Genomic DNA, 12621 nt, shown 5'->3' on the forward strand with positions numbered 1-12621 from the left:
GGTCAAGGCGTGTGCTTGGGTTGCAGGCTGGATCCCCAGCCCTGGTCGGGGGGCATGTGGGAGGCGACCAGTGGGTGCGTCCCTCGAGCATCGATGTTTCTCTTTCTCTCCCTCCCTCCCTCGCCCACCTTCCAGTCTCTCTAAAAATCAATGAAAAAATTATTCTCGGGTGAGAATTTAAAAAATAGGTACATGAAGCGAGGAACAGTCGCTTCTTCCTCCGCTTCTCCTCTCTCCAGGCCCCAGACATGGGCTCTGGAAATCGGCCGTGTGGACGCGCGCCAGGAGTGAGCCGAGGCGGGGCGACTGCAAATAAGCAAAAAGGAACTTTGGTTTTTTGGTTTGGGGGCAGCGTGGATGCTCAGAGGTACGTGGGGTTTTCAGTAAATTGGATTTGGATCTGCGCGCATGTGAGCCTTTGACCCGGGTTCGGTTGTCCTGACTGCTGCTGTTTATTCTGGGAGAGTCGCGGGAATTTATGTTGATGGCCTGGAAACGTCAATGTACCGATGAGGATGAATGTCAGCGAAGCCGCGCGCCCCTCGGCCCTTCGCCAATGCTGCGTGTCAAGGAGAGCAGGGCGCTTGGGGGTCAGGGCGAGAGCTGTGCCGGGTGGGCTTTGTGGACAAGGAGGGGGTCCGAGCCGCCCGACGATGCGGAGACGTGTGGAAGGGGGAGGCGAGAGCGGAACCAGCCAGGGGCGTGACCTTGTCCTCAAGTGGCCTGAACAGAAATGAGGGGATTGTAATTTCTATTATCTTAGAACACCCTTATATTTTGCCTGATCAGCGTGTACAAAACCGTCCAAATCCAAGCTTGACAAAACCCAAACATGAATCATGCAAAAGCGAACGTTTCCCAAATTTTCACAGCACCTGAGAAATGACTGTCGTCTGAAATTTCAAATATTCCTTTAATTTTTCATTCTCCACTTACGAGTGTATATTATGTGATTTATAAAAAACAGGTTATGCCTTATATACACAACGTCAGTTTCCGTTATCTATTCTAAAATATTTGCCTCCTGTGGCGGAATGTCATTTCCTCTGACCTCTCTGCGTGCGCCCCGGTCGCTGTTAGGATACGTAGCTGCCGTCATTCTTGTTGAGCACAGTACAGACGTCGCTTATAAAAACATGCCGTAATTTATGATATTTTGTTAGACTCTGATGAAGACCTGAGTGGTTTCTAACACGTCGCTAATGTAAACAGTGCTGTCTTCTTGTAGATGGTTTTCAAACCCGGGGAAGCATTTCTAGAGGAGAACATGCTGGGAACGGAAATGCCAGGTCATAAAACACTGTCATGATTCCACTAGACGTGACCCAAACGCTTTCTAAAACGTAGCATTAATTATACTCCCATTAAGATGGGAGGAGTGTTGCTGGAAAAAATATCAATCGTGCCCTGTTGCCCATGACAGTTAGCAATAGCTATCAGAAATACTGATCGTGTCCTGTTAGCGGGGATGGTTCTGTTCTAACTGGAGAAGCGCTTTCTAGCCTGGCGGGGGGTTGTGCCTCCCGGGCCTGAGAGTTGACCTTGGAGTGAGGTCCACTCCCTTTCATCAGGGAAAGATAACAACTTTGTTTCCCTGTTCCCAAAACAAAGGGGTCCCTGAGGCGCCCCACCCTTTTGCCACCCCCAGCCTGAATTTCCTGGGACCTATAAGCCATTATGTCCATTCTATTTCCTTCTACCCACTTCCCCATGTAATCTTTGTCTTTCTACCCAAAATAAGGAACTGGCTTGGGGGGGGCGGGGGGGGCAGATTTTATGTGGACAAATCCCTCTGCTCTCCCGTGTTGCTGGCATTATTGGAATAAACACTCATATACGATTCAACCTTCTCTGCTTAATGGGCTGACGTGGCCACAGGCAGCCTGGACCCGTTGTGTCTGGTTTCAGGAGAGTGACCAGTTCTTCACAGCTTTCCAGGAAGAATATTATCTTTTCATATTTAAAAAACGGTAGTAGCTGTGGATGAAAAGGGGACACATGCTAAACCTGACAAACTCCGGGGAGGCCTGCACGGCGGCCTTGAAACTCAGAGGCCTAAAGAAACCAGAAAAGATGGTCTGAAATAAAAACACTTTAAACCAAAGGCAGCTTATGATGGGTAGTCATGTCCTGAGGCAGTATTTTGCTCTAACAAAGGTTAATTTTCACCTTAACTAAGCCCGTCCCTTGTCTTTTTGCATCTGTGACAGCTGATTATCACACTTTTGCAGAACAAAGTAATTCCCCCCTTTTCAGGCCCTCAAAGCACAGAGCTGAGACCACAACCCCTCTGCTTCAGGGGTTCTCCGTCTTCTCTGAGATTTCAAGCAAGTGGCCCTTAGGAAGCCTCACTGCTGGGGAGGACGGGGGTCAGATAAGCAGGCGTCAGGCTTTTTAAGGGCAGGGCAGGCAGTGAAATGGGTGGAGGATCCCGTCAATGCTGGTTAATTGTATGCGTCAACCCACCGGTCCTGGGTGCCCGGATTCAAGGTCATTTCTAGGTGCATCACATTCATTATGCACCAAGCAGCGTGCAAGTAAAAATCCAGACGGGGCTGTGGCCTCAGGGAGCTTTCACAACTCAGAGAGGCAGGCAATAACCAAGTTAAAAAAAAAAAAAAAAGGACCCTTTGGTTAACAAGCAAGGGACGGAGAAGTGGGGACTGCCAGGGACGCCAGACGCCCACCCCCTGGGGAAGGAGGGAAGCGAGGCCCTTACGGCTGGAGAGGGACAGAGTGAAGGCAGGTGTCCCTGGGTTTCTGGTCACTGTCCTTTCCCAGGATCTAATCTAGTCTGAGGAAGGAAATATCCACCAGGACCAATAAGGGGACATTTCAGATTACCTTCAAAGCCAGAGAAAACGGATTTATGCTGAGTACTCTCTAGTTCAGAACTTGCCTCCACACTCTACCCGCCTTTTTTCCTACGTGAGCTCTCGTTCCCTTCTCCTTCTGCTGCTGCTCTGTATCTTATAAATTATATGTATTAATAATCTTTTTGTAAAATCTCCATCCGAGGATATTTTTTCCTCTTGCTTTTCAGAGAGAGTGGAAGGGAGGGAGAGCGAGTGAGACACATCAGTTGGTTGCCTCCCACACTCACCCCACCCGGGGCTGGGGATGAGCCTGCAGCCGAGGCTCGTGCCCTTGGCTGGACGCGAACCTGGGACCCTTCGGTCCTCAAGCCAATGCTCTAACCACTGAGCCAAACTGGCCAGGACAATATATTAATAATCTTAACCACCTGTATAGGTTTTGACCACAGAAACGTTGATGTGAGTGAGACACATCCCACATGCACCGGACCAGGGCCGGGGATTGAGCCTGAAACCCATGTACACGCCCTTGACCAGGAATCGAACCCGTGACCCTTCAGTGCATGGGCTGATGCGCTAACCACTGAGCCAAACAGGCCAGGGCAGGAAACCAAACTTTTATGCTGAAGCGGCTCGTAAGGTCTGCAAACACACTTCACGTAAAGAACCCCCTCTTCACAGAGAATACATATGCGCGTCCACCCTCACCCATTAACCTGGCGCTCCGCAGCAGTGGGCGTCCAAGCTCGTGCTTGACTAGGCCTGTGACGTTAAATTATTTCCTAAGTTTTTGGTGGGCTCGCTTTGAACTCAAGGTTTTGAAGACAGTGTTCAGGGGAGAGCCTCTGGCTTGCTCGGCCTGGTTCGTTAAGCGGTCTGGGGGCGTATGTGACACCAGGTGACAGTCACTGAATGACACCCAGGACCCTGCAAAGTCTGCTGTTAGCCAAGTGTAGTCTCGGGCATTCTTTCAGTTCTCTTTCCAGAACATCTCTCAATAAGAGAAACGCACTCTTTCTTCACTACTCATATCTTACCTCACCCACTAACAGTTACTGTCTTGTGAAATGGCTTCCAGGGAAGGAGCTGGAGGGAGGAGAGGAACCTGATAATTTCAATTACAGCTAAACTGACTACAGGCAGGTGTCTCCGTCTACAAACTAGATAGAATTTACAAGGCTCAGGACTATCTAATCCACTGTAGCTACACACACACCTGTATTTCTTGGATTTGAAGCAGGTCTCTAGGGTAGATTTTTCCTTCTGAGTTGCAGAATTGCTAAACCTGTCCTGAAATGAGGGCTTTTCTCCTGGGGCCGGCGGCCACCGTTGCTAAGCAGCAGCACTGTCTCCTCTCCGTGGGTCCCTCCCAGAAGCCCTGTCACTCTAGCGCACCTCTGCGCACGCCGGGCACCGGGGGGGTGCCGTCAGTCCTTCCAGAACGTCCCCTTCTCAGATTGTCCAGAAAGCCGGTGTAACTCAGGGCACATAAAAGAAGCCTTAATAACCTTGAAAGTATAAATATAGTTCTGTGAGGCACTGAGCTTGGCAGAACTGGGTGATCAGACTGGAGAGAGAATTAAATACGGACAAGAAGGGGACTCATGCCAGTGGAACACGTCGTTTCAAGTATCGTTTTAAGATAATAGGCTTTGAAATCTGGTCCTTGTGGAAAAGCCCGAGAAAGACTTGAGGCAGCTCCAAGGCAGGAGGGTGATGTTTAAGAGAAAATAAATCTGCTTTAATCCATGTAGTGAAAAAAACTCCAAAACGCTTCGCTGGGCCTTTTTCTTTCTTTTTTTTTCAATTATGCATCTTTGTTTATGCTGTTGTAGTTAACTTTTGTTAATTTTGTATGATAATTTTATGTCAAAATTAAAAAACTCCGGCATATCAATAAAGAAAGTATATTGGCTAAATGCTTCCTATTAAGAGAAAGGCAGGGATGCAAAATTGGGATAATTAAAAACATTTAGCAATTTTATTATTGTTCAAAGGTGTCTCTTAGGAAGGAGCTAGAATTTCTTGTTTCTGACCATTTAACACACATAAAGATTAGAAACACATTAATTAGGTTAAAAGGTTTATATAAGAAATTTATTTTTAACGTGCAGAAATGCCGAGGGCATGTAATGCATAAATCAACCAAATAGAAGCAGCGCTGGACAGCGTCGGGCCATCTCACAGCAGGCCAGCTGTACTGAGACCCCACCAGCCCGCCTGCCACCAGGCGTCTCTCAGCCCCTTCTCTCTGGAGCCGACTCAGTGATTCTACCCTAAAGTCTCCCCGTTTCTCCCCGAGTTTGGTAGGTCACTAAACACTCTTCCTACTTTTAAGCCTGGGGTTCCTGACATGCTCCTCAGGCCATCTCAGCCGAGCAGCTCCACTCGGTTTTCACAAGTGAGCTTTCAACCCGGGTTCTTTTTTTACCATTTGCAACATTCCTCATAACTATTAATAGGGGCCAGAAGATGAATATTAATCACTGGAACACCCGATGGGTTAAATAACACAGAGGCGCACAGTGAATTTCCAACCTCAAGGAGTGACAGTCATTTGTCACGACCACAACAACTTAGAATTTAAAGCAGTTGAATAATCAGCGTAGCATGTTTAAATATTAAACAAATGACTTTGAAAGATTATGACTACAGCCGCGTTTAAGCTTATGCATCCCTTCTTTTAATAATTTATTTTTATTCCCTGTCTTACACTCATATCGCAACTACACAATCATTTATCAGCAGAAGAGAGATCCTTAACTTCCAAAATAATTTCCCAAAATGTTCAGAAGAAAGGTGAAGTTTTTGTTTTTGTCAGGTTTTGACAGAATGTGAAGAATAATTTTTTACATAGTCCCACGGCCTTGGTTCCTATGATTTTTTAGAAAAGATCATAGTAGTTATCTCAGCTATTCAGATAGCTAACTGATCTGCCTGGTATTCAAATTTAAATAATTAAATTGAAAGCAAATAAGATTTTATTCTAAAATATATTAATGAATGTGACAAAGAACTTCCTAAACTCTCCCAGGAAGGTAAAGAAGCTCTATCTTAGAATATCTGAATAAATTAGAAATTCTAATGTAACTCACAGATTAAAAAGTTGAGAAGTGAAAGAATTCACTCATTCAACCAAAAAATGCACCATCAGAACATTGTTCTTGGTGCTGGGATATGGTGATTTAAGAACAAAACCTGCCTCACGACATGGGTGTATCAGTTCCCTGCTGTGCCTGGCAGGTGTGGGTGCTGTGGGTAATATATCTATTACTGTAATTTCATCTTCAACAAACTTTCAAGACAGGTATTGTCACCTGGGCTAGAAGGTGAAAACACGAAGGCGCGGAGAGTAAACCTGACTAAGGCCATGTGCCTAGTAAGGCAGAGTCCAGATTCAAACTCAGTCTGTCTACACTGCAGGCAATGCTTTTCCCACTCAGTCTGGCCTCCCTCTGAGGTGTGTCCTCCTTCGTCTCTGTCAACCCAGGTCACATGGCCTCCATAGCATACATTTCTTTTTTTTTTTAAATTTCAGTTGCAACATGACTTATTCAATATGATAAAATGTAACCAGAATGCAAATTCGGCTGCCTGCTGCCACAAAAACCAAACTGCGGAGACAGGTGCTGGTAGAAAGGAAAGAGGTTTATTCAAATGCTGGTTGCCTGAGGAGATGGGGGACTCATCACAAAGCCCATCTCCACATCTCAGTGCAGTCAGAGGTTTTTATAAGGAGGGAGAAGGGAGCAGATCAAAGAGATCAAGGGGAGGTGTTGAAAATTTCTCTGTGCAGTCATTCTGATAAGGACTGGAAACTGGTCAAGTGATGGTCTGGTGTGCGCCATCCTGGTCTTTGTCATCGGATTCTATGTCTTTCTGGTTCTACAGTTGAAGGTCAGCAAATCTCTTGGAACTTGGATGACTGAAGGTTAGAGTCTGTCTTCTGAAGTGAATGTAAATTACCATGGAGGATTGAGAAGGAGAAGCCCCACACAGCTTTTCATAGAGCTAATTTAGATTTTTAAAAAAGTGAAGGCCTTACTATGTGCTGACTTCTGGGAACTTACAAAGGAAGAGGGAGTAGCAGGGAAAGAGAAAAAGGTAAAAGAGAAAACCAAAGGCAGGGAAACATGGCTGTCCCTGGGGACAGAGAGCATGGGGCCCTGGGCAGAGAGGAGCTCAGGCTCGCGGTGCTCACCCTGTGACAGTCCCATCAGGGTGAGTCAGGTCCTCTGAGGCAGGGAGGCAGGGGGCAGAGACAAAAGTGAAGGGACTACCTCTAGCCCTGCCCACCTCTCCTGGCCCCCAGCTCAGCTCCCTGCAGCAGAGAGAGGTGGGGACACAGCAGCACACAGGTGAGCCTTTCGTCACCTTCCTCCCCACTGTCACATCACCCCCGGGGACACTCAGCCCGTCTCCTCCACCCCTGAAATAGGCATGAACATCTTCTTCCACAGGGTTCTTGTGAAGATTAAGTGATATCATCCATTATACTAATAGAAACATAAGACATTTACTGAGAACCTAAAATGCACCAGAAACTAAACACTGTTAACATCCGTTACATTTGTTCTTCGCTTAAGTGCAAAATGTTAAAAATCTCTTAGCACAAGATATTCACACAATGCCTGGTACCCATAATTGTTATGGAAACAGTGCTCAGCCTGTACATTTCTGAGAGAGAACAGTTGGTTGTCCACAGCTGTATTTGAAAAGAATCACAATTTTTAATGGGCAAACAAATATCTTTAATTTTTTTTTTTTTAATATATCTTTATTGATTTTAAGAGGGGAAAGGAGAGGGAGAGAGAGAGAGAGAAACATCAATGATGAGAGAGTCATTGATTGGCTGCAGCCCGCAACCCGGGCATGTGCCCTGACCGGGAATCGAACCCTGATCGCCTGGATCCTAGGTCGATGCTTAACCGCTGAGCCACGCCCGGCTGGGCAAATATCTTTCATTTTTAATTTCTCTCCATCATTTACACGAGACACCCGTACGAACTGGTCTATGTGTGTGCAAAACGTCATCACCACCTGCTGAACTCCCTGGGCTGCATTTACAAAATCCAGGCAGAGAAACAAAGTCTACAGGAGCGATGCCAATAAATCCATCTGTATTTTAGGCAGTAAATGGAATCTGCCCCAATAGGGACACAAACACTGTGTTTTGCTCTCCAGGTAACACCTGCTCCATTTCTGTTTTCTACATAAATAACGTCAGTACATGGGGTCTCTGTCTTGGTTTTCAGATCCACACAGTGTGTAAACTATAAAAAGAATCATATCAGAAAATCGCACGGAGATCGCCTCGAGTGTTCAGCACAACCCGGCGGCGAGGAGATGAGAGGACACCAGGAGGCGACTTGATGCTGATGGCCCAGAGGGATGGAAACCCCAGGAAATCCCGGCTGGAGGACTGAGACCCATGTGACGGAGTGGAGAGCGGGTGAGTGTGGGACTCCCGTGGGGAGATTAATGAGATAAAATGGTTTAGAGTGGTTTAAAGTGATTTGTAAGTCGCACCACTCTGGCTCTCAGAGAAACACAGGCCTTTCGTGTGAACCAGGACTCGGGGGTGGTATCGTCACTGATGCCCTCTTCAGAACCACGTGAGAATTTCCTGCCACATTTACTCCTTGATTAAAAGAAAGAGCCGCTGTGATTTCCTTGAGGGAGGTAAAAATCTGACGATACATATAACTTGTCTGAGCTGGAAATCCGGGAAAAATAAAAACCGAGAGCAGCGCTGGCATCAGTGGGGACACATCGATTTGAGGAGCGGAGCTCCCAGCAGCGGCCTCCACCGGCGTCACTGCGACAGCTGGTGCATTTAACGCAGCCTCGCGTGTGAGACCCGGACGGACAATCGGACATCAAGTCCCAGGATTAATCTTCCTCAGTCCCTCCGACCGTTCCAAGACTAGATGGACTAGCTCTCCATGTAAGCTCCTCTCGGTGTGTGCGCTTTTTTTCATTTTCTGCAGTCTTGTGGTCGGGATGAAATATTTTGTAGGGAAAGCAGCGACGCTCGTTTTGATTGGCCTCCGAGGGGCTGTTCTGTTCCGTTTTGTTTCAGCACAAATACAGGAAATTACACAGATAGAGACAGGAAATTGTTCCAAGTCTCATCACTGTTTAACTCGGGAGCAGAAGATTATGTTGCTTTCAGGTTTTATGGACTTCAAATTTCAAATGAGTCCTGACTTTCACCCAAATCTAAATCATGTTATTCCCCATAAAGCCCCCCGTCCCACGGGCAGGGAACGGCGCATCCCAGACCGATCCCTCCAGGGCGCGCCTGTGAGATTTTGCTTTATTTTTTCACTTGTTTGTTCATTCGTCGCTTTCTGTTTTTATCCCCAGTAGGACTGAAATCATATGGTTCCTGTTCCTTTTCTGTCTGACTTATTTGGTTTCGCACAATATTCTCAAGATCCACCCACGTTGTCGCAATTGGCAGTATTTCGTCTTTTCTTATGGCTGAGTAGTGTTCCGGTGTGTACACGTCCCACGTCTTCTTTATCCAGTCCTCTGTCGAGGGCACCGTGGTTGTTTATGTCTTGGCTGCTGTGAACAATGCTAATTGTACGTTACATCTACTTAGTGGTTCCCAGAGAGATACCGAGCGAGACTGAGGGAGGCTGAGAGCCAGCGAGCACAAAGCTGCCCCCCCCATGCCCAGGAAATGCCGAGGGAGGGGTGGGGAGCAAAGGGTGGGGGTCAATACATGGTGAGGGAGGGCGATTAGGCCCTGGGTGGTGGGCACACAAAACGTCCACCTGAAACCTGTATGATTTTATTAGCCAATGTCACCCCAATACATTTAATTGAAATTTATTTTCTTAAGTACATATCCGTCTCTGTGAGAAACATTACTTTCTTTCACGCACAATAACTGTGCATCTACTGCGATTTTATTAAACCTATTCAAGTGTTTGGCTCGTGAGGACTTCCCTCCAGACCCCGTCATGTGTGATTCACGTGCGGGCGTAAGTCACTGTGCAGGTCCCCGAAGGGTGAGGCCTCACTTCACGGTCTCACTGCTCTGATAATATTAAGCTCCGTTCGAATGACTTCAAACTCAAATTGAGTTTCTGTCAACTAATTCCTGAGATTTTACTCTGACCCATAAATCGTCAAGTCCCAACAAGTATCCGCCATAAAAATACGCAAAGAGAGAGTGAAGGAAATGGTTTAGTGGTGATACCAGTTAATTTGGCAATTATCACATGGTGATGGGGAATTACGTATTTTATTAAATTTTATCAGGAGTTTGTTGTGTCGGGTGGACAGCAGATGATATCCTGCTTTGAAATAATTCACATAGGAAATTGTACGAAATTGACAGAGGTTAACCATTTTCACCGTGCTAGATATTTTTAAACAAAATCCAATTTCTACAAAAGCAAGAGATGGACTTTTTAAGATGAAACTTTCAAATATGACAACTCTTGTGTTAACCCAGAGAAACCATATTTTAAGAGGATTTATCACATAAAGTAACTTCAAAGAGTGCTAATTAACTCAACCTGAATTCCAGTTAAAGTTTAAGCCCTTGAGAGGGTTTTATTGTATTTGCAAATACTATTTTCTCTATACCAGTTTGTGTGTGTGTGTGTGTAACTGCATGACTTATTTATGCAAAATAAATTTATGTCAATTTAAAAAACAGACAAATAGGGCAACATTAAGTTGAACGACCAGGATTTAAGGGAATAAAGTGGTGACACAGGAGGAAGGTAAAAAACAGCAGATTCGAAAGAGCACAAAACAGGCTCCTGGGAAGGTCGCGGCTTTTTCAGGACGCTGAGGACTCCGGAGCAAAGAGGACCCGTCTCTCCGCCGGGATCCACATGGAGGTCACAGGGGCTGGACTTGGAATTAGTGTAGGAACCAGTTGGTGAGATTCAGACAAGGGGGGGGTGTCCGGAGATGGGACCGAGGCCAGGATGAGTCCTCTCTCCGCTTGTCTTTTGTGAACATCCCGTGGTCACAGTGCTCGATGAAACAGATGAAAAATGTAGGTTCCCTGGGCCTGGACCTTGACGTGAAAGGATGGACGAGTCCAGGACTAGGAGCCGAAACGCATATTCTAGCATCCGAGCTGGAGGAGCATCGAGTCTCAGTGCCTGTCCCTCTGGACCCGGGGACGCTGCCTGGCTGAGGGCGGGGTTCTGGGGCCTCAGGAGGCGCCGGTCCGGGTGCTCCTCTCTCCTGAAGGAGCCCCAGCCACCGTCCACACGAGGACAAGAATGACCATGTTCCCCTCGGGCGTCTGGGAGGTGAGTGGAAACACAGGCTAGAAAATCTACTCAGTCGTGCAAGTGCCAGGGCGTCTTGCCGAGAGCCCCGGTCACAGGCGGAAACACAGTCGTCCCTGATGCTCGGGTCCCTGTTCCTGCCACTCCCACTGCCCCCGCGGAGGCGAGGGGGCCTCCCTGGGCAGGGACCCTCACAGGGCCCATCCCTCAGCGTTCAGGGCTGCGGGCGCCGAGGGGGGCCCATCACAGATTCACAGCCACGCGAGACAGACACCCCCACGGGGAAGGCGAGAACGTGACCGCCGACAGACGCAGACGTGAAATGAATGGAAAAGCAAACTAGGAGCATCTTTCAGGCGGCCATGGGACAGGGCGGGGCTCATGCTCAGTGTCTGCGTCAGACCCCAGAGCATCCTGGAAAGAGAAATAGAACTTAAATAGCAACTTTTCATGAAGATGCTGAAAGGTCTGTGAACAGTCTCTCAAATAAACAAGGCTCCTAACAGCGGCCCAGGGATAAAGAGGGTCCTACGAATGTGCATTCGTACCCCCAGCAAAGCGATTCAGCTGAAAAACACCGCAGACTGAGTGGCTTAAACAACGGGAGGTAATTTCTCGCAGCCTGGAGGCCAGAGGCCGGAGGTCCAGGTGTGAGCAGGGTCGGCTCCCTCGCAGGCCGAGAGGAAGAATCCGCTCCAGGCCTCCCCCAGTTTGGGGGTTCGCTGGCGCTCTCTGGCATTCCTTGACTAGTGGAAGCATGACCCCAAACAGAAATACTACCAGAACCTGTAATTCAAGCTGGATTGGGAAAAGGGACGTCATTAGCTGATAGAACCCCTGCATCTCGAAGCTGCGCTTCAGTGTGTCCTGCCCATGGCCGAGCTCCAGGCTCAGTGTTTCCTAATTTACTGAGTCACTTCCACACGGACCAGATTCTCGTCAACGGACGTGACAAACCGGCCTCCAAACCGCTCAGCTCAACATCCAGCCCCTTACGATGTCTCGCGACTTTACCTCCCGGCTCTCTGACGGAATCTCTCCTCTCCCGTCCCGTAAACTCGCCAGCAAACCAGTAACATTTTCTCTGCCTGACGCTCACCCAGCCCCTGCCTTGGTTTCCGATCCCCTCTCGCCGCCCTCCGCATCCGAGTGAAAACCTCACCACCCTTCATTCTCTGTATCCCTCAGGCAGCCTCGTTGGGCGCAAAGGGCCCCTGCTAACCCGGCAGGCTCGGGGGGCCTGGCGGCGGCCTTGCAAGCTCAGAGGCCAACGTGACCGCCCAGGACGGTCTGAAATGAAAACTCCTTAACTACAGCGGCTCGTGGTGGGTCGTCCCGTCCGAGGCTAGAATCTTCCCTGATGAAAGGACCGTCTGTACCTGACCTGAGCCTCTCTATGGTCCTTTCTGCATCTATGACAACCTGCCTTTGGAATCTCGGGGTAACTGCCTTTTTTCATGACCCCTCATGGAGCAAGACCACAACCCCCCATTGTTACTGTTATCACGTTAATTGCTGACTGTTGACCATCCTGCACC

Source organism: Miniopterus natalensis, chromosome 2 (genome assembly GCF_054644295.1).
Source record: "Miniopterus natalensis isolate mMinNat1 chromosome 2, mMinNat1.hap1, whole genome shotgun sequence".
NCBI lineage: Eukaryota > Metazoa > Chordata > Mammalia > Chiroptera > Miniopteridae > Miniopterus > Miniopterus natalensis.